This window comes from Xiphias gladius, chromosome 7 (assembly GCF_016859285.1).
Source record: "Xiphias gladius isolate SHS-SW01 ecotype Sanya breed wild chromosome 7, ASM1685928v1, whole genome shotgun sequence".
Lineage (NCBI taxonomy): Eukaryota > Metazoa > Chordata > Actinopteri > Istiophoriformes > Xiphiidae > Xiphias > Xiphias gladius.
In genome coordinates, this window is record NC_053406.1 from 24309424 (window position 1) to 24332686 (window position 23263).

Consider the following 23263-nt stretch of genomic DNA (forward strand, 5'->3'; position numbering starts at 1 on the left):
CAAATGAGATAGTTCTTCAAGGACAGTCTGCTTTTCAGACACTGCTGTCTCTCTGTGTGTCTGCAGAAGGACAGAGCACCAGCAGTCCGGGAGGCGCAGGGTGATGGTGGGGCCAAGCGGGTCCCAGAACTAGGCGACGCCACAGTCCTGACGACACCACTGTGGTGTGGGATCAGACGAGAGGAGGAATGAAGGGAGAGGCCCCGGGGATCAGACAGTCACATCCCACAAAGCCCTGTTTACCAAGGACACACATCCCCGTCCCTTCCCTTTCTCCCCCCCAATGCCTCCGTTCACCAAAGCCTGACCCCCCCAAAGTGCCAGTGCCGGGACCTGAGAGACAGCGCTAATTCTACCCCGAGGCTTGTTGGCCGAGGACACAAACAGGGAGCTGAGAGGGGGAGGAAATGAAGGGAGGAGGAAAGACTGAGACAGAGGGAGAGAGACCGGGGACTGAATGGTACAGTATGTAAAACCCATCTTAATTGGAGATTGTCCTGCAATGTCTTGTTTTTCCTGGGAACCTGTGAGGGGGAGGGGGGGAGGTACGGTTGTTTCCCAAAGTCCTAAACAGCGGGATAAACCACAGGGGTGAAACTCAATAGTGGCCTCGGACACTGGAAGCAGATCCCTGGGTATCAGCACCATACAAGTCCACCTCGAGACCTTTTGCAAAGCGCATGTAACTAACAACCCTTCCCCATTGTCGAGGCTCTCTGGGCCCTTCCGGCTGATTTCACAGGCCTTTCAGCCCACAGGGGAACGTCTGCTCGGATGAAAAGGTAATTCTGATGGAAAGGAGGAATGCACAAGAAGGCCTTCTTGCCCACAGGGTGTGTTATAACACTGATCTCCAACATGTGCCAAGAGTTTGATTCATCACGCCAGGCGAAAGAGGAGCTGGGATTGTGCAGCCGTGGCACCGGGGCAGGAGAGGCCACAGATTCACATTCCTCAATATCAGCCTTGATTAGAGAGATGGGAGAAAAACACACTGATGCAGGGGAGGAAAAAATGACCAACTTTGCCAAACGTCCACCTTCTCTGGGGGAGTGAAGAGACTATCTGCGTTTATAAATGCCGTTGTGTGTAGGCTGTGAATTATGGACATGCAATGATCCGATCCAGCTGCCCCCACCCCTTCTCCTCTCCGTGCAGTCTCCCGTCCCTCCCCAACTCTCCTGGATTCCATCACTGCCCGTGTCTCTACGGCAACAAGCAGCAAAGACACAGACAACGGTTTCTGTTCAGTCTCCTCCTGATAGGTCCCTGGCCGCTTACCAAAAAGCACTTTCAAACTAAAACATATATTAAATAATGTAATTTTAAACATGTGCAACCAAAACAAATTGGCAGGTTGTCCAAACAGTTTCAAACAGGCTGAAAGCCTTGCCCTCCACAGCTAGCCAGCGCAACAAAAACAAACACACGTAAAAAGGTTAAAATATAATTAGTCTTCGTCACCAATTCCACAAATCTCAAAATCACAAAAACCCAAACAAACAAAGCAGCTCCCTTGTATGTACAGGTCTGAGGACCTAAAGATAAATACGCAGTCACAAACAGAGCATGTAAACACTTTATTTAGTTTGCATAAATGTTTATCCGTCTCATCTTGTAACACTCCATGCTTGTTGTGCAATCAAGTGATCACAAAACAAACTTGGTGGTGATACGTCAACACACACACACACACACACACACACACACACACACATCATCTGAGTTTCCACTTCTGGCACTAGGTCAAATCATACAAAAACCCCTCTGACATGTTCAGGGTCCAGGCCGCTCAATGCTGCAGCATTGGAGGTGAGAAGAGCTCTTGGCAGATGACGTAGTGCCGCGTGCCGTAGTGCCAAGAGACACACAACCTCATGACAACAGCAAAACATAGCAATAATACAGAGACCGTGGCGTATGCTTACTCAGTGCATTCTTTGTATAGGTTTGTTTGTGTTTGCTACTGCGTAAGAGCATCACAAAGAGATGACAGCGATTTATTTTACATGATGAAAATCTGTCAAACAAGAAATCCCTTTCCATCTATCACGAGGCAGAAATGTACACTGCAGTATGCTGAGTATCTGCTCCATCTCAAAAGACTCCCAGAACAATGCAGGAGGCAGGGCCAACCATATGTTTTATCCCTCTGACTTAAGTTCAACCGCTCACACTGCACATCTTTCGTAAGGAAGGGGTTCCATAGCTCCCTAAGGGGCCACATCTTAGAGGAGGGAAGGCCCAAAATGGCACCCATGACCACAGGCCTGGAGGCAGGCAGCAGCAGTACCCACACTGGCTCACACTCTGATCTGGGAGAAAAACAGCCCTTCAAACAAGTAGCCTGTTTGTCAGCCGGCGGGGAGTGCCAGCCACTAGTTTTGCCTTAATATAGTCTTGCTGGTCCTGCGCTGGCTTTTCAACAGCACATGCATTCTGGTTCGCGAAAAAAAAAAAACCCATGTCAGATGTGACTTATTGGTTCACCATTTGAAATAGAAAGCTGTGGTTGCTCACAGTTTCAAGAAGAAAAGACTAACTCTAGGGGCCCGCACTGAGGCGACGGACTAAGTCAGGCATATTTAGTAGGGTCAGTTGCAGGAAGGGAAAAAGAAATGAATCTTGCAAACAGGAAGACGCTGAGGATGCAATAATAAATAAATAAATAGATTCCCTCGCTTGTTCTGAAATACTTTGCTGTGAGAGCTGTCAGCAAAGGTCCAGTTCAATAGTTCACTCCCTGAAATCTTCCCCTTGGGCTGAGGAATCATTAAGAAAACTACACAATACAAGGCTGCAGAACAATGGGTCTCATCGTGTATTTGCCTGAAAATTATGAGAAAAACAGTTGTTTTTGGAGAGAGGCGAGTACCGCGTAAAGTGCCACGTCGAACTCTCCCGGGGAACTTTTTGTTCTCTCTCATACATGTGGTGTTCTGCATCATGTTTAGGGCACACATATTACAGCTACACAGGCCGAAAAGCCCCACCTCGAATGATTATGAGGATATAATAAAAGGCGTCTACAGATGGTAACAAACCATAACGCAAAAAAAAAAAAAAAAGACTTGCAGTGCACTTCAAAGCGGCTCAGGACCTATTTTGCAGTCTGTCATAGTCCTTTGGTCCTTTCATCAAGTCGACCAGATTCGATCTGAGCCTAAAGTACGTTTTTTTTTTTCCTACAGTAAAAATCATGGTCTCTATCAACATGGGTCCCTAAGTGTCACACAAGCTGCTCTTGACCATCTGATGCCGAGGTATTTTCATTAACTGTAGCCGCCTGGACCGCATGTTTTTGCTCAAAGCGCTATGTGTGTGGTATTGGTTTACATTCCCTTATCATATTGAGAATACAGACATATATATTTAGTTGAAGCCTGTATTTCAGTTACATTAACAGAAAACAAACCATCTTCGGAGAAGAAGCAGACCTCCTTGTCCTGCCTATCTCCAGCCTGTACACTGCATTTCAGTGGCTGGCTGGAACATCTGTTTCTGCTGCTCCAAAAACTGTTTGTTTGTCTTAACAATTACGCCCTGATGTTTCTCATTTCATTTCTCAAATCTCTCGAAAGTCATTATCCAGTTTCAGGTCCTTCAAGGTACTGAATTTTTTAGGAACTCAATATGACCGTCTGTTGAAAGCTGGCGTATACATCAGGCTACGGTCAGCTCACCTTCCACATTTCAGAGGAGTTGTACCGGAGGAGGCGTGCAGCCTATCTGTAACCTCCCGGAGTAACATGCTTGCATAGTACAGGGAGTCAGCGCCGGACTGTTTGGATCATCTGTCAGAGTCGGGGGACATGGTAAGGGGGTGGGGGTCCCAGCGAGAGACATATGTGTTGTGTAGTTAAAGTAATGACAGTGTGAGCTCCGAGCAGATAAGAAGTGCTAAAAAGGACAGCTTCACGTAAACACGAGTGACACCTCCAGCTACTGCATTTGCCTTCATGGCTACTTCAACACTGCTTCGATTTACCCAATTCCACTCACAGCGTGTCCCTAGAATAAATTTAGGGAGGGAAACTGCGGGTAGAAAGTAAAGTCTTTTTTGTTACTACTGCAGCTGCAGGGTGCACTCACCAACCCAGCAGTCACCAGATCTCAAGCTCTTTCTCTGACCTGCCCATCTTTCCCATCGACCCCCTGCTCATGGCTGCTGGGTGTTGTCAATCAGCACCCCCTGTCTCCTTGAACATGGGGGCCGTTTGGCAAGCTGCCCAAAACTCCCTTATGTCCATCTAATGGGGCCTGAGCTCTGCGTCTGTCCTTGACGAATGGGAGCCGAGGCTCACAGAGTAAAGGCCAGCATTAGAAAATGGGAAAACGCTGGAGTATGACTCAATCCCTGAGCAATGAGAGTAGAAGGAGGGCTGTGTGTCAAGAGTTCAAAACAAGCCAGGTTTTAGTTTGGGCATAGTCGCTTGGAGGGTCAAACGTCAACCATAAAACAGTCCACTAAATTCTACTTTATTATACTAAGAAGCTGAAATGGATTAGCCATCGGAGATTTAGAAAATGAGTAAGACTTAATTCCAGCAGTCAAAATATTGTGAGGATGATGAAAAAGAGGTGGCTGGTCGAAATTCAGATGTTTCACCTGTTTTATGACTCTCAGAACACTTTAATATGACACAATAATATGACAGATCACGGCGCGAAACCAAATAAACAACCAAACCACACTGTGATTTAGGTTTTAAATTCACTTCCATTCACTTAAAGCCAGGGCTGAGGTTTTTCTGCCCGGCCTAAAATCTGTATGGCCTAGCGGGCAGGAGAATGTGGGAGGCGCCCAAAATATACTTTAGTCATCCATTTAGACACACCCTCTCCAACCGCACTCACCTCAGATAGACATTCATCCACTTATCCATCTCCGACATTGTCTAGAAGAAGGGCTGAGACTGACATTTTCATTTGACAATATTATTTTCGATAAACTGATTTTAAAAAAAACTGAAGATCTTAAAACTGTTTTGTCCCGACAGACAGTCCAGAACCCAAAGATATTTCATAAACAATGATATAAAAACAGAGAAAATTAGCAGATACTCACATCTGAGAAGCTGAATCTGGCGATCGTTTGGCATTTTTGATTGAAAAGCGACTTAAATCATGAATCACTTGTCAATTTTGTTGTCACTTAATTGAATGTTGATCAGCTAATCTACTAATCGTATGCAACCGTCACTCGCTGGTTTAACCTTCATTCAACAATCGCCCGTCATTGTTGGAGCATATGCGGTTGTGTGATTACAACACTGCATCAGAAAAATCAAGAGGGCCATTATGAGAGCACGGGCTGGTATCATTACACATGCTTACATTCAAATTGCCCACTTAACATAGTTCTCCTACAGCAACATGTGTTTGTCATTAGCAGGCACCCTAATGGCTCAAACATTATTCGAACAAGCTTAATGGCATAGTTGTGCTTTGTTCGGGTCTGCCTGATAAGAGCCGGGCCACTAATGGTTTATTAATTTCCCTACGAGTCGCAAAAACACGCCGTGAAAACACAAAAATGACTCTGGGGCTCTGTTGTTGTCTGATTCAATCACGTTCCCAATACACAGTTACTGTGGGGAAAATCCCACACATCAACAACATGGTCAGTCATACTAAAAATACTCCACCGGTCTTTATGTCCATCTTAAATTCCAGTAGCTATTGGTGATGTAGCTTGGATTTCTGGGCTTATTTTGTCATTCAAAAGAGTAATGTTTTCATTTTCCATAAAAAAAAAACCAAACAAACAAAAAAACCCAAAAACTGCTTACTATAGATAGCATGAGGCCATTTTTTTTTTAATATTTCCACCACGCAACACAGGACAACTGACAGCAAAACCATCTTTCTGCAATCTAAAACATATCTGTAAACGTCATACTAAAAGTTTAAGAACACACTTCTGTAGACCCGGTGTTCTGCACCAGTGCTAAACCAAATTACAGGGAGAAAACCAGCGATGAAGAGGCAGAGAGACCAGTTTCTCCACAGGCTGACCAGAGAAAGGTATTAAAAGGAAATCGTGGCGTGAATGAAGTTAAAATGAGGCAGGCCGAAGGAGAGTGGCCACAAAAAAACAAAAAAAAAAACAAAAAAAAAGAAAACAAACAAACAAAACACTACAAACAGACTCAGTATCAAAACCTGAGGGAGGATCTCTCCTTTAAAGTGCATGCCGTCAGCGTCCAAGCGTCCAAACACAAAGAGCAAATCTCTCCCTGCCCCTGTCAAAAGCTCACCCAATATTGGGGAGCACTGAAAGGATTTGAAAGCCATCGGAAGTGTCTTCTTGTCCCCCCCGGACGCAACAATGCACGAGCAACTGTTTGAACTTGAAAGTGTTTTTTATCTGAGGGCGGCCATGTGTGTCCCACTGACTGGATGTCATGCATTCGCGAGGGATCCAGGACTTTGTTCTTCATAACTTTTAAGTGTTCAGTTTTTCTGAGAGCTGCCCCTATGTAACAAAAGCCCCTGTGAAGCTCTGATGATAGGGGTGAACAGCAGACAGAGGAAACTAGAGGGGGGGGGACCAACTTGTCTCTGCAGTCACATCATTACTATCACTTTTACTCCGTCATACTTTTTTTTAAAATTTCTGCTCTGAAATAAACGCACTTGCAAAAACCTCACCTTAGATCGAATATGTACAGTCCTCAACATTTATGGTGCATCATACATTTATATCTGCGCTGCGTCTGGTGTACTTTACAGATCAACAGTGTTTAGCCACAAAAGAAAAAGCAAACTTCCCTTATTTGTAATCAAGTAAAAAAATATATATATATTCCAACAACGTGGATTAATTTCATAGTTTCCCAAAAAGTTTGTGTATGGCTTAAAAAAAAAAACCAACTATAAGTTTTATAGTGTCATCCTCAAAGTTCCTGAAATGCAGCAGAGCACATCACAACACAGCAAGACCTGAGTGGAATAAGCTCGTGCACGCCACCGCACGCTCAGTCCTGAGCTGTCAGCAGTGACCTTTCTTTTTGAGAAAAGACAAACATATTTCTGGTTTTTTGGGGGGGGGGTATTTTCCACATCGAGAGGAAGAGCAAAACACAGAGGACTCACGTGAAAGTGAGTCAATGAGACCCGTTCAGACAGCATCCACACATGGGCTTCTTTTTCTGTCAGCGGTGCGTTAAAGATTCCCCTCTGCCTCCAGTGCTGTTGTCATCGGAGTGACTACACTACTGAGGTTATTCCCGATCCAAAATCAGTCAGAAAAGCATGCTCCCGATCAGTAAACAGCAACACCTTCATTCAGGCAGACACGTAGGCTGCAGATGCTCGGGTTTGCTTTGCACAGTGATTTGCACGCTTGCCAAATTTTAGAGGAATACTTACATGGATTTACCAAACCAACATTTATGACACCCTCAGGGGATTTATCTAAAACAATAAAGGCCCTCTGTCTGTGGAGAGAGGGAGAGAGAGAGGGAGAGAGAGAGAAAAAAAACTTCAAATATTAGTCTAAGCCACCATGATTCTGCACAGTGGTAAATGTGGCAGAAAGTTGGCTCCTGAAGTGGATCCATAATTAAAAAAAGAAATAAAAAAAGTGTAACTTTAGAACAAGGCGATGTCTCACATATCCCAGTCCATTTTCACCTTTTATGACTGGGACACCACTGTGTCAACCGAGGGGCCATGTTTTCCATTTTCTAAAAAAAAAAAAAAAACTGCTCTTTCATCCCTCCGAGCAGCAACGCAGCCCGCAGGCCATCTGTTTTCAACTGCCACGGTTAAGCGAAGTGTCGCTGCCGCCCGGCGCAGTTTGCCAAACAAATATTTGGGCATTTTTCTTCTGTCTCGGTCGCCTCGCAGACAACAGAGCGGAGCTGTGTCAGAAGGCAGAAAAAGGAAAAAAGGAAAAGGAAAGGAAACTGAACAGTGAACTGCTGGAGAGTAGCGCCACTTTGAATGCTTCTGCTGCACTCGGGCAAAATAACAAAGCTCGGCTTTACAGGAAACTACTGCTCGGTCCCGAACGAGGATTTTCTTTTTCCGTCTGCAGGATACAAATCTGACAAAGACGAAACCCGAGGTCAACAGAAAATCCAAAGCGTAGCAGAGAAGCTCGGAGTCTGACACTTCGCGCAATCTAGAAAAATCCAAACTTTAACACTAGTCGAAGGGTCGTCGGGTCAAAACGGACCTTAAGGAGCAGATGGAACCTATAGAAGTGATTATCTGGAGTTCGCGCGGAGAGCCCGCAATGTGGGCACCTCGTTCGTGGATAAACACACACAGATTCTTAATTTCCGTACACGGGCGCCCCCCGTTCACCAGACCGCCACACGGAAGGCGCATGTAGCCTCCTGCCACTCCGCGCCGCTGGTCTCCGCTTTCCCCACAATGCTGAGTTCAGAAAACACGCCGATGTCTGGGAAACAGACGAACCGGCGCCGCGGACCTCTCTCTTTCTAGCGTCACCTTGTGTTTTGTCATTCCCAGGGAAGCCCAGGTGGCCCGGCGCGCACACCGAAGCCCCCCAGCCCCCCACCCACCCCTAGCCTGCCCGGGACTCTCGTCTCTGCCTTCCGCGCCGTCCGTCCTTACCTCTCTCGCAGGAGGGCAAAAGCGTCGAGTCGTCGGGTGAGTCAGCAGCAAGACGCATTCTCCCGGTGGCAAATCCGTATGGGGCCCTCCATTAGACACGGGCTGAAAGTGCGCGACGACGGGAGGAACGAGAAAAACAGTCGGCGGCGGAGGTGGGGGAGAGAGAGTTTTCAGACCCCGCGGAGCAGCGCCGGCGTCGGGGCCAAGGTGCGACAACTCCCCCCTGGACTAAACTCGAGCTGAGGTGGTGGAGAGTTTTCTCCCGGGAAGTTTGGAGTCCGTGTGTTTGAATGAAGGCGTTACGTCCCGGCTCGCTGCGCTCACACACACACACTCTCTCTCTCTCTCTCTCTCTCTCTCTGTCGCGCTGTCTAACCCCTTATTGTGACTTCTCCCCCGTTTCTCGGTCTCCGTCTCCGCCGCTGCTTCCTCAACACACACACACACACACACACACACACACGCGTCTTTGAAGCCAGTGTCGAGTTGCTCAGCAAATCATGGCAGTGGTGAGGCTGGTCGTCAGACCAGGAATGTCCCAGCCCCACAGCTCAATACGGCTCCTGGAGAGGAGAGGGGAGGGAGGGAGAGAGAGAGAGGGGGGGTGTTACCCATATAGACTGTGAATTAGCAAGTTTTACAATCTAACGAGAAAAAGAAAACTTCCTCCTTCCTCCTCCGTGCACCCTCTGCTACCTGTGCGACGCGCTCCACTCAGGGTGTACAGGTTAACCCACCTGAGCACCTTTTCCTTTTGTCTCATAAGAACTCGTGAGTGAACATTTACACCACAATAAGGCTTTTAACGACGGTTCATCTCTACCTCTCAGAAGAGAAAAATGATTTTTGCTCGATTTTTTTTTTCAGTCTATTTATTTATGGATGTACAAAATACACTGACTCAAGGCAAAACATGACAGCATGTGAACTTACTGCATTCATAAATAACTAAGACCCTTATATAAAGTTACATGATAAAAATCATTAAAACCCAAATTACATCAGTGAAAAACAACCCCAAAAAATAAATATCCATGGTAGTGTGAAAACCACAAGGTGTACTGTTTTTCATTTCACCTGCACAGGTGTAACTGACCGCAGTTTGTACTTTTCAGCAACCTTTATCAGCACAGATGGGCTGAGATGACAAGATTTCATTTACGCTCTATAAGCCGTTATCTCATGCAGAAGAAGCAGCCCCACCCACCCATGCAAACAGCCCCATTTTTATTTCCAGAAACACTATTGACGTCGTGAGGGCAAAGGAATCTCGTCAAGATCGGAAACGGGGGAAAACTTTACACTAAAGATTGAAATATTAATAATACAGAGTCTAAGTTAATCATCCGAGTTAAAATAAATGTAACATTCACTACATGGATGACTGTATTATTTACATATGTATAGTTTTTTTTTTTTCTCTTGCTGCACAGCCTGTCAGCTGGAAGCTGCATACTTATTAGTAAGGACAGACTGAAAAATGCCAAGGTAGCCACACACTTTATACTGTTTCTACTTAAAGCTTCACCGGGTGAGTAAGTCTGCCCCTCTGTTTAGGGCTGTGACGTATTCATCTACTGCACGAACAGCCTCAATCCCAACACTGCCTCAAAGCCACAAAAGGCAAGTCTCTTTTTTTTCAGTGGAATACACTGTGCCTTGTAGATTAAACCGGCTCTCACTGGGCCCATTGAATTGAATTAAAGTTATGTGGGAGGGGGGTGTTTGAACAGCTAATAGCTACGGGTCATTTCTGGCATCAGACCTGTTGGTTGGCCGGTCTGAATGTTTTGTTGGCTGCGGCCGTTTCCTCATCACTAAGGTGAAATGCCTTCACGGGGGGGGGGCTGGGAGTGAGAAACAGTCATCTGTTGTGCGTATGGGCATGTGTAAACAGCATAGTCATCTTTGAGGCAGTAATTATGTGCTCCGGCGTTGGCCGGGCGGTGGCAGCGGCGGGCCCACCCTGCTTCAGGCAGCAGGTGCAGCTCACCGTCTGACGGCCGCCTTGTATGGAAGGTGTGATCCAATCCCGCCGAGGCTGGGTCGACCCAGTGAGGGCCTTCAGGGGGTCAGGGCCAAAGCCAACAAACCAGCGAACCTCGGACGCAGGAGGAGAAGGAAAAACAACGTGGCGGAGGTGGTGGAGACGGGATTGATGAAGGACGGATGCCTCAACTCTCTTTTCACTAACATGAGTTGGACTGTCCTGCTTTTTCTTTTAACTCATTGCCAGCAGTGCCAGGTGTCTGTCGTTGTGAGGTTTCATTTTCTGTCTACTTTGTTTTTTCTCTACGTGCTGTCAAGTCACTTTTCAGCTCCAAATTCTAATCAGGCATACATGAAGACCCTATAAAGTGCAATAAACAGCTTTAGTAAGGCAATAAATCCTTTATTATCCTCAGCTTTTAGGTTTTGCAGCTTTTACAGAATCCCTTTCACCAGTGTAAACCTAACTAGCTCTTCAATTCATCATGCAGTTGGACTGCAATGGACAGTTTAACTTCCCGAAATCAATTTAGTGTGCACTTGCATGAATGTTTATTGGTTTCTGTCCTGGGAGGACCACTTTATTCTCATTACTGTTCTTACATTTATCATTAGTATCACTGGTACTACAATCATTTACAAATCTTGGTCTCACACTTGTGGACAAACCATTGAACTGCAGATTTGATGGATCAATGCGGTGGAAGAACCCTTTATTGAGGATTCATGATCATGTAAAACTGCACGGCGTAGTGGCAGAGGAGGACATGCACCTAACAAAGTGTTCTTTCACAATCTGGCAACCCAATGGTTGGTTTGTTTAATGTCTTATTACTGACTATAAAGTATTCATAGATGATTTATTAACCATAGATAACTATAATCATTTACAACACCTGAGTTGTACGGTTCCAACTCTGATTAAACTATGCCCTAGTAGAAAATGCTGTCCAACTTTTCCCTTAATCTTCCTGATTACAAGTGATTAATTTTATTTTGGGTTTCTCTCTCTCTCTCTCAGGGTCAGGAGCTGGTTGGAGATGGAGACAGAGGCTCTGGGTTCAGAGGGGGGTGAGCTGGGTGATTGGACACAGTCGCATGTGAAAGGCCAGTGAGCGGCGAGTCCACAGGGAGCAGGGTCCACACACAAAAGGGCCAGGGAGGGGCCTGGTGGGGGCGGGAGGGGCACCCGAGGAGGAGAGGCCACGCTGGGAACCAAAGCTGACAGCACAGACACTTCTTATCCACCGAGGGGTTCGGCTGTCTCTGGCCCCCTGGGGTATCTACTCACTTATCTGTGTGGAGCTGCCAGCTCCGCACTGTTGAGCCACAGCAGCTTCAGATAGCTGCTCACCGAGAGCAGAAGCAGCAGAAACATTAAGCACACAAAGCAGAAGTGACCTCTGGCCCACATTTAACCGGTATAAGGCTTGTTTCCTTAGTCATATCGGCCCTGATCAAATATTAGTAGATTGCAACACATTTGGCCAATACGAGGTTTTTTCGTTGGTGATCATGCACAGGCTGCCAAACACTGGCAGTTTAAACCTTATACCGATTTTCCTCCTGTGACACCCTGATTGAGCTTAAAATGGCAAAGGGAGCTGCTAACAAGGGCTTTGTGTTCCAAATCCGCAAGCAGGGATCGTTTGGGGCTGGTACATCGAGCTTGCTGTGCTTTGCTGCGGGGATAATAAGCCTCTGACCACTGTCAACAGAGTGTTTATGACCTGCAAAGCAGCGCCGGGTTGTGTTGACTCTGTCAGCAGGGGCCGGAGGGACGCCTACTGCCTACTGCTATTAAAAGGCACTTTCAGATAACAGGAGTACCATCCCTCTGTTTGGGCCCCGTCAGGGTTTGTGGATTGGTCAGCAGGACAAAATACCAGAGCTTGATTGCTGGGCCTCAGATCCGACAACCAAATTTACATAATTTACTCAAAAGCAGATGTTTGGTAAAATAACAGTGCCAGGAAAAGTACTTGTTCCCTGAAGTAGCCATGAAGCAGGACAATTACAAAAATGTATTAAAAGGTTTTTTTTTTCTTAGTGGCTGAGATAGGGACATTTATTTGCAGCTTTTTATACGTTTTTAATAGACTAGAAAAACTCTGCAGGCGAAGAAATATATACGAGAGTGAGAAAAATCACAATATTTTACAACATAGACTAAACGGATTTCCCCTCAGAGAGCTGTATATCTCATCACTCAGACAGGTGTGTGCAGTGGCTGCGTGGGTGTGTGTGTGTGTGTGTGTGTGTGTGTATGAGTGTGTATCAGTGTGTTCTTGTGCGGGCATACGTAATGTCTTTCTGTAGGTTCGGGTATGCGGCTGCGGTTGTGTGTGTGTTCATGGATGTGTAAAAGAGAGAAAGAAAAATTTGAAGGCACTCCTCCCCATCTGGTTTCTGCATCACTGTGGTGGGATCACATTATCCATCGTAGGCTCTCAGGGAATTTCAGCAGTCCGTAACATCTCACTTATTCACACATCTCCCTGGGCTTTACCACGTGCAACAATCCTGAGTGCCCCTCTTGACACTGCAGTGACCCTGTACATCCCTTGGTCATCTTGAGAGCTTTCCCCCATCTGATGTGAGAACTGCATGGGACATAAAGCTGTCTAAACTCCGGTTTACGCACCGTCGCTGTTTTGCCTAAGTTGTCCAAAGCTCAGCGATATATGTAGATACACATGCAGACAGCTACCACTTTGCGTACAAAAAAAAAAAAAGAGAGAAAACGCAAACTTGAAGGAGTTCTACACAAAGTTTCCAGATGCTAGTGGCCTCACCATACTTTAATGAGTAACAAAACAAAAACTCATAATGTGTTCTTTCGACCTTTTGATTCTTTTGTGATGTCTGAACGAATATATAAAGAAGATTTAAAAGAAAAAAGATCAACAGCAAAGGTCAGACATTTGTTGTAGGTTAATATAAAAAGAAATAAAAGTAGGATTTGCAGCTCTGATGTGATCAGACCAAGATTTTTTAGACATACAAGTGGCACTGTTTTGATTTTTGGACAGGAAATGTGGGGAATTACATGCAGCAAATGGCCTGGAGTCGAACCAAGGACTCGCTGCACAGGGCATTTATGCCAGCGGGGTATGCGCCCTGACCACTCAGCTATGGGGTCACCTTAACAGTCCTTTCTTTTGAACAGCAATGTCCTTGTGAAGCCGTGAACGCTCCCGTGCTACTCCACGCTCCTGCACTATATCGCTCGCTTCCACCAAGCTCCGATTTATAAGTGATTTCCAAATTGTATGGACGCCTTGTTCCGGTCCACCCCCCCCCAAACGTCCAAAACAGCACTGACGTGGGGCTGTCATGATAAAGCATTCAGGAGTTGGTTATAGTGGGTATCTGGGGAATAGCTGGGCAGGAAGAGGCCGAAGTGAAATATCATTCCTGTTTAACACTGATGTTTCCTCTGGTTCCACGGGCTCATGGTGACCTTGTGATTTATGGCGCAGCGCTGGAGGAACAGATCAGAATACAGCTGCCCCACAGCTACACACAAACGAGTCAGACTCATGCATAACCCTAACTTTCATATGTAGTCACTTTTAGTTCTAATCTGCATTCAAATCGGGGCAGTCTTGGACTGAATGTTTTCCAGCTGTTAGACAAAAAAAAAATTTTTTAAAAAGCATCTGCATTTCCTCTCTTTTGTGTGTGTTTGCTTCTATCTGCGGATCCAGGGATTATGCGCGTAAAAATGTGACGCTTGTTGCGGCTAACTGGCTTTTCCAGCTCATTCCGAATGGCATGAAGTGATGTAGAAAATGAGCTAGATGAAGAGGATTAGGACCGGAGACTGCGAGTGCTTATCATCTCCCGTAGCACTGGAGTGTAGCCATGGAAACAGGAAGTGAGAGGCAAGCTTCCAAGATGGCCACCAGCTTGTGAATGGGTGCATTCCTCAACGGCAGGGTGTCTGCTGGAGGGAGGAAGGGCGAGCAATGTGTGTTTACTCCGAAAAGGGACTATATAAATAGTAACTGCTGCTGTTTTAAGGACTTCCTGTCACTACGTTTTCCATAAAACAGTAGTTAAATAAACAATCAGTTTCCCATTGGGGCCGCCTTGTCTATACTGAAGTGAGGTCTGCAGTGGGTTCAATCCAGGACCCCGGCGTGTGGATTTTAAAGCCCCAGACTGGAGTCATGGAGCTGTTACAGGTCACCACACTCTCTTTCACTCGCACCCCGTCTGGTCATATAACCTCCACACACACAAACTGGGCCTGAATTCCACATTCAGCATGTTTTTTGGGGTTTTTTTTTTTCTCTGCCAAGTAACTCCTATACTGACTTTTCAGTGAGCTCTCCTCATTGTTTTGTTATGCGCGCTGTGCACGTGGTGCTCTTCTTTTCCCCATCACAGTGGGCGGATTCAGGGCACTATTATGATCTGAGGCGGGACATCGTTCAGTGTGTTGCAGGTAGAGGAAGATAAAAGTGGTGATTAGGAAGTAAAGTATTTGGGCATTGACACAGTTTTGGTTTCGGGGCTTTGTTGACTTTTGGCTTTAATTCGCTGTAGCTCGTGGAATCTTGAAAGAGTGCTGCTTGGTGATGTTACGGCTACAATTCCTACACTGTTAAAAAATTTGGATGCTGTAACTTCATAGTCATTTGTTTAATTTCAAATCCAACACCACAAAAAATATTCAAAAGACATGCAGAAGCCAGGTGCTCAGTTGTTTTAACATTTAGTGAATCCAGGGAACCTCAAGGTGCTCTTGAAGATGAAAAATTCTTCAGTACAGCAAAGAGTAAAATTATCTAGCGTTATTGTGGATATGTACTAATGGTTAAAAACGTTAACTGGTTCCCACCTCAAAGGGTCTTCATCGGGGGTGGCAATAATACAAATAAAGTCATTACACCAGGTTCGCCATAAAGACAATAAAGCGAATGCAAACATAGTCACATAAGGAAATGAACAGAACAAAATATATGACACAGACACGAGGGCAGAGGGTTAAAGGAGAGGAATCTCTGCTAATCTTCCTCACCTACACACACACACACACACACACACATATAGATGTCATTAAACAAATACACAAACATCTACCAGCTGGCATTGTCAAGAAAAACACCATCCATCATGCTGGCTCTGTTTTAGACAAGGCCATGAAGTTGTCAGCACGCATTCCTGAACGCAGCTTTTCCAGAGCACATTTGTCAACCTTGAGGGGAGCACATGCCCCAAATGTTTGGATGTTTATACTTATCTCATTATGGCCTTTGGAGGTCACTGGCATTCCCGCAGGTGCTAAAATAATTCCTTTGGTATCGGCGGAGGCCTCAAGTGGCATGATACGCTAGAGGACAGTTCACCATGCGTCATGCTTGTTTGTTTTCAGGGATTTGAGCAGATTGGAGTATGACAGACAGAACGGAGGCAGAGCACAGGATGTCAGGGTGTGATAGAGCGTCCACTGCCCACGTCTTTTTTCTGTTCTGTTTTCTGTTTTTGTTTTTTGCTTTTTTTGCTTGAGTCTCCCGACACAGACAGCGCCCTTGTCTCAGTGAAAGTATCACTTTTGTTTGTGTGTCGCACTGGTCAAACACACCATCCAGGAAGATACCGTCTATCTCCCTTCCGCTTTTTCTGATGTGGAGCCTCACAGCCCCCAGCAGGGGCCAGGCGGCACAATCACTGCAGGCTATCACCAGATAATCACTGTGGAGCCACAGGAAAATGTACCAAGAGTAAACAAAGAAACCGCGTGTGCATGTTTGTGTATGCCTGTGTGCTGATGTACTGTACATGTCTATTTACATTTTCCTGTTTGTTTTTCTATGTAGCCATATGTATGCATGTTTTGTCTCCCCAACCGCATAGTGACGATGACCGCTATCTAATCAGTGACAAGACACAAGAGATTTGGTGGGTTTAATCAAACCCCAGCGGAGTGACTTTCCCCCGGAACAGGATGGGCTGTGGGGAAATCTTGGGCAGATGTGAAGTGAAGACACTGATGTCTTCATAATGATCTCTGTTTTTTTTTTTTTTTTCTCCTCTAACTCATGCTATCTCACCCAGCTCTGCCCGTCCCCTCCTTTTTCTCCCCCTCATGCCATAGAGACAAGCTAGATCCGTGAACAATCTGCTCCATTCCGGCAGGCTGTTCTCCCCTCTCTGCTCCATAAATCGCAGCTCCCCGGGGACAGCTGGAAAGACAGTACAAGTGGGAGCCAGATAGAGCTGTCTGAAGAGGCTCCTGTTTCAAATTAGGCTTGCTGGACAAAAGTCCCCTCAACCCCAGAGTTGAATTCATGTCTACTTCCTGTATCCCATTTCGTCCAGCAGTGTGGACAGATACCGGAAAGTGTGAGTCAGAGTGTTAGGACAGATGCGGCTAGTGTCACTGTGCCTGTGGTCTCCTGATCAGGGCACTGAAAGGCAGTTTACAGCCCTGTTAGAGGCGAATAAAAAGCACTCTCTAAAGAGCCATGTATTTCATGGCCTGTGTGTTCCCACAGTTAATGTCCCAGCCCAGCATGAGTTCACTGGACTTCCTCCCTCGTTCTGGCTCGGTGACCTGACGGGCTGAGGTCAGTGCAGAGCTGTGTACTCAAATTGAAATGGAGTGCAGTGAAATGGAGAAGAGCGTGAGTCCATATATGACAAATTGTAGGTTTAAAAAGTAACTCAAGCACTGAATATTATTTCTGTTGCTGCAGACCGTGCGGACTGGCCAGACAATGGCTTCTGCAAATCCACATTCACTGACTGTGATACAGCTTCCTCTGCAAATGGTGAGTGAAAGTCCTTTGGGCCACTCTGGTTTATTTCCGAGGTGCTTAGGAGAACGTGTCTCATTTCACTCGAATTGTGCTGGTAAATTTAACGCGTGATCCAAAAATAAATAAACAAGACCCCCCCTTTGTAAACAGAGGGGGTCGTCCCACTACCGATTATCAAACAGCAGCTTTGGAACCTGCCGTCGGTCTTAAACTGACCGACAAGTCCTTTAAACACAGTACACACTAGAAAACAACTAAAACTAAGTCATTCATTCTTTCGGAGGTGGTAGGTTTGTTACTATTTCTCAACACATTTGCTGAGAACAGGCCTATATATTACGATCATGCTTTTTTTTTTTTTTTTTACTATAATACTTCAATTATGTTAAGATACAGCACTTTATGTAAATGGTCGAGCAAATACAGACTGGGCCTTAAAGGCTTACACATTAATAATAAGGAGGCTGTAAAGTTGTGCAGGGCAAACAAGAAGCAATCACATCATCAGGTGAAGGAAAGGTGTGTGCAGATTTATAGTCAGAACCACTGAACAAGAGAAAGAAGTTAAGAGGATAGGTTTTGTTTTGTTTTGAGTGTCAGATATGAGGGGAAACTGAGCAGCCAGGACAAATTGATTGAAAGAGACAAGGCAGGTGGAAACTCAGCTCTCGGGATGGATTGATGGCACATCAGGGAACACTTAGGCAGCTCAGGTTCACTACTGTGATACTGGACTGTTTGGGGTCACGGGGCGAAGAAATCAGTGGCGCACCGACGGAGGGACATCCGATGCTGCTGCGGGTATAGTGTCCTACCGGCTCTCCGAGACGGTTTGATAATGACTGATCTCACCCCAGGTGCTCATGGGTAGGTTTACTCACAGGGTCAGGGCAGCAGAGGAGCATGGCTGACATGAACCTGACCTCTCAAAGAATAATTTTCCCCATTGTGAAAACAAGCTGCATGCGACATCAGGGGTTGGACCGCCTGCCTCCCGCTCTTCCACTCGCTTTGAGACACTTATTTTGATGAAATCTTATTTAAAATATTCGGATCATTACTGATGCCGTTGCAAAGCAGCTTCCTATGACACCAATCTGTGGATCTCAGTATTGGTCTGAGGTCAAAGGGAATTTTTTTTTTCAAAGTGCCTGCGATTCGGACCTAACAGAGTAAAAAACAACCTTCAGATATGATAACAAAATGCTGTTGGAAAACTGTCGTTTATTTTTGAGGACTCTCTCTGGAATTGGAAATATTTGGACTGATAACAAGAAAATGTTGTGTACTTTCTTGTGTGTAACTACTTGTTGATACTGCCTTAGTCTCACTTGTAAGAGAGATTTAGAGTCTCAGTGGGATCTTAACTGGTTAAATAAAGAACATACAAAATATAGTTTGCCCCAAAATGAAAAAATCAATCAGTCATTATTTTTTGTCCCCGTGTATGTCGAAAGCAACTGTGATTCATTCGCCCAAACACCCAAGTTATTCCTCTTAGATCCAATGCAGCTCTCTTCACAACTATTGAAAAAAAAAAAAAATTCTCCAGACAGGTTATACGGCATAGTACAAACATTTAATTGCCATTGATTATTGCCGTGGTTGCACACGTATACTTACTCTAACGAAAGACCGGCTTGCTACTGTACGTTCTGTTTGTTAGCAAGAGAGCTGTCAAGGAGGGAACATTTAGGAGATGAGGAGATAAACACTAGGCCTTTGGACCCAAAGCGCAATCATTTTGCTGCTGAGGACAATGATTATGCTGCACGTTTGTTTAGAGAAATGATTTTACTTCTTTCGGAAAATATTGCTGATGCTCTTTGGACACGAAGGTGAAAGGGTAATGAGTCTTCATTTTGGGGGGTTGCCCAATCCATTAAAGTCCCACAATGTATGCATTAAATTCATTCTTTTGACATTTACGCATTTCTGAGTATTATTTCATATGCTCGCCGGCACTGTACAGTTGGACACACACAGGTTACTTGTCAACTTGGAACGAGCACTTAGATTTTGCGGAATTCTCTTGGACTACACATCGATCGAGTAAATCTCTTCTGTTTTAATCTGGCTCATGGATATTAAGAACCAGCCTCCTTGTCCCCGGTCCCATCACCTCTGACCCCCTCTGTAATCCGCCTCTCCCATCAGCTCATTAAGCCCGGGGAGTTCACACCTCTCGTCATGTTGGGCCCAGCTGTGTCCCAGCGGTGCCCAGGCTGGCCCGGGGTGTCAGGAAAGGCTGCCGGCTTCACAGGCGCGCAAGAGTCCCGGGCCTCTGATCTCTGCTTAAAATGCCATAAATCACAGAGTTGAGGTGATGGTCCAAAGTGCTCATTAAAGTAGGCAATAATAAATGTGGAGAGAATGAAAGGCTCTCTCTACCTGTCCGCCTGGGCTGGTTAATGAGAGGAGCCTGTTGGACTTTACTAACGACAGATGATTAGGAAAAGGGTAGATGGAGTGTTAACAAACGTTTAACTACAGAGCAGCAGTCATAAATGTTTCACAGCTACAATAGGCACCACAATGCATCATCTGTGTGGGTAAAAATACCTTTATTCATAATCCTAATTTCATCGGCTTCAACTTCACTCAGACGGAGTTTAACATTACGTCTGATTCAGTGGAGTTTGTGTAGTGTTTATGCTTTTAAATGTCACAGTGACCCACAGCGGCTCAGTCATTTTGAGAGGATGTTGGCTTTGTTTGGTGGACTATTCATCCATCTGACAAATAAATCTTCTTAAGTTGATATTCATACCAAAGAAGGTGCTCACTGCAAAATGTCTTTGTAGGCTGAGTTATACGGTGAAAAGCTCCAATGCCGCAACAATTAAAACTGAGGTTGATATCCAGCCTGGCCTTTTTGACTATTATTTTAAGAAGTCTTCTCAAAAACATTGTCTGAAGTTGCCCTGAAATTATTAGTTGACCATTTGATAAGTAGATTGAGAGAAATCAGCCATATTTTTGATAACTGATTAATCATTTAAAAGTATTCATCAGGCAAAAATGCCAAACATTTGCTTGTCAGTTTCTTAAACATCAGGATTCTTTGCTTTTCCCTGTCATATGTCATTGTAAATGGAAACTGTTAGTCCACTGTTGGTCCAACAAAAGTTGTGAATCAATTAATCAAATAAATAATAAACTTAGAAAATAAACATCAGTTGGAAACCCAGTCCACAGTAAACCTTTGAAAAACTGTGTGAACAGGAAACTTTCCCATGGCTTTTTCGAATTCCACATCCACATCAGAGTTAAATATCCACAGCTACATGCCTCTCAGAGCTCAGGAACACTACACACGTAATCAAACATCAGCATCAAACGTGCTCATATTCATTACCTGCACTGGCCAGCTGCAGGAAAGCTAATATTGGACCCGGTGGTTTGGGTGGCGCAGTGTGGATTAGGAAGCAGTGAGGGTGTGAAAGAACTCTCTTCAGAGCCTTATCACACCGCAGACTGAACACCCCCCCCCCCCTCCACCACTGCGGGGCAGCCTTCAGAGTCGGTCCAAAGACTGCTTTCACCGCGCAGCCAGGTGGGACACAATGAAACAGCCAGACTCCTCAATCTGCTTCTGTGATCCAAAATACACAGAGATTCAGGACTACAAATCCCACCTGGTCCATTTGTAATTGTAACACCTGGAATCTGGTGTGTTTGTCCCTTATAGATAACTGAGATTTGATATTTCAAGGCAAAATAAAAGATTCAAATTTAGGACTCAACACATCTGAATTCTTTATGGGGGATTTGTGCGATAAAAAGGAGTCAACTTCTTGACCCGACAAAGAAATGTAAAGCCTCAGCACAGCCACACGTCAGCTCACATCATCCTCCTGTTTGTAAGTCATTCTCTTGTTTCGTGAAAGCACCATCTCAGTTTGAGAACAGTCGGATGCTGAAAATGAAATAGAAGGAGAGAAAGGGAGGCAGGGAAGAAAAAGAGAAGTGCAGGCTTGACTGGATTAGAAGAGGGTCTGTTTTTCTTCTCCATGTCAATGCACTCCTACACCAGAATAGATAGATAGTGACGGCCTGCCAGTTGGTTTTCATTACGTCCTCTGCACTTCAGACCTACACAAAAAAACAGCATCCCTCCCTTCCTCCTGCCCCCTCTGAACCGAGCACACTTTTCCCTCTGAAGGAAAGGTACAAAATTGTTCCTGAAAGTGAAAAAAAAAAACTGCCCGAGGGGACGTTTTTCAATGTATTTTTCTAATATCCTCTTCAGACTTGAAGTCTCCCCCTGCATGCCTTTTTTCTTTTAAGTTAAAACCCTGTCATCTACCCCGTGGGGGCTATGCTGGAATGCCACTCCAATATAAGATCTGTACCTTTGCATTCTCTGTAATGGATGCCTATGTCTGACCAAATGGGTCTCCACACGGGGGAGAGAGGAAGGCAGACGGGGGGAGGCAGGGAGGTTTCAGCCAGGGATATGGGAACAAGGTGGAACAGTGCTTTGTTTGTTGGCCTCTGCACATACCCACACGGAATTGAACAGCAATAAAATAAGGCACAGATGTGCATTACTGGCTCAGACTTCAATTGTCCGCAACCTGGGCGGAGGGCCGGTCACATGGTATTAAGAGGTGGATGGTTTGACTCTCTCGCCCCCCGCTCTCCCTCCCTAAAAGGCCTGTTATCTCTCCAGCATGCTGTGCTGCCTGGATGCCAGCATAGTGCACCGATAACCACAACCAGAACATCTCCCCCTCACAGGTCTCCTCACCCTGTTTGGCTCCAGTCACGCCATGCTATACGTACGGGAGCACCAGGCTTCAAAGAGAGCAAACTCGCACACGCAACAGAGCCGCAGCAGGCTGATGTTTAGTGGATAAGACGACTCCTGTCTGTTCTTTGAGGAGCTTTGCCCTTTGACCCCCCGCCTTTAACTTTGACAAACTGAACTGTTCATTATTTCAATCAATCAGAAATTCCTTCCTCTGTGCGCCTCCTGCTTTAAATCACTCGGCATTAGCTGCGTGTCTCTGTATGGCTCGGCACTGCAGGAAAATCAAAACCATACCGCATAATGTGGGAGAAACACAGACATTTTGATCCAAGTAAGTGGAGCAGCAAATATGCCATGCAGAGAAATAACACTGGAAAACAAACAGAATAATCATAAATTATCCTTCAACGCATCGCCCCGGTTCCAAGGGCCTCAGACACGTTGCTGTATTGTTCTGATGAACACACCTACCGTAGTCATGAGAAACGTCCTGCCAAACTGCCCCGGTGCTCTTCATTTTTGATGGCGCTTGTCCAGGCTCCGGCTGAAAGGATTTCAGCCTTTGCGGGGCCACATTGTCAATCAAACCTTTTTCATCAGGATGGCCTTACATCTGTTTTGTTTCTGTATAAGAAAATGCAATGCCTTAAATGGACCCCGAGTCTCTGGAGATGTCCGCTTACACAGTCCCTTTTGGCTTTCCAAATGCTCTGATCTGCACTGTCTGTGTGAACTATGCACACATTCGCATGCATGCTTTTCCTTACGGCCCCCGTCCGGAACTGTAAATGCAAATCCCGGCAAGACAAAATTAGAAAATGAATTCTTTTATTAGAAATTAGGAACTAGAAATTAAAAGTTTCTTGTGGAGATTTGTTATACATGGCCTAATTTAATCTACAAATGATTATTAAAGTTTCTTCCAGACTTGTTCCAGGTCATTATATCAGAAAATGAATTGTTCGAGTTCCCCTTTTCATTCTCCATTCCTTCCTTCTTTTGATCTATTTGTGTTCACGTTTGTTGTGTATAAAACACATGTCAGGAGGAAAAAGGGAAAGCCAGAAGACAGTCCAACTGGCTGTTTACTCTGCAGCTTTGGCCGAGCGGGGCAGGGACAGTATGGGAACTGTTTTCAGCTCCAGCGCCTGCAGATTTT

The 23263-nt window shown here is 45.4% G+C and overlaps 1 protein-coding gene across 3 annotated transcripts in view; it reads right to left on the reverse strand.

The window, feature by feature from the left end:
- Positions 1-9171, reverse strand: part of cdon (cell adhesion associated, oncogene regulated) — a 35888-nt gene extending 26717 nt beyond the window's left edge. The window contains exon 1 of one of the 3 annotated variants that reach the window (XM_040130244.1): positions 8590-9171. The gene's annotated coding sequence lies outside the window, so the exon portion shown is untranslated. The other 2 variants (XM_040130246.1, XM_040130245.1) reach the window with 2 other exon arrangements.
- Between the last annotated feature and the right edge of the window lie 14092 nt (positions 9172-23263).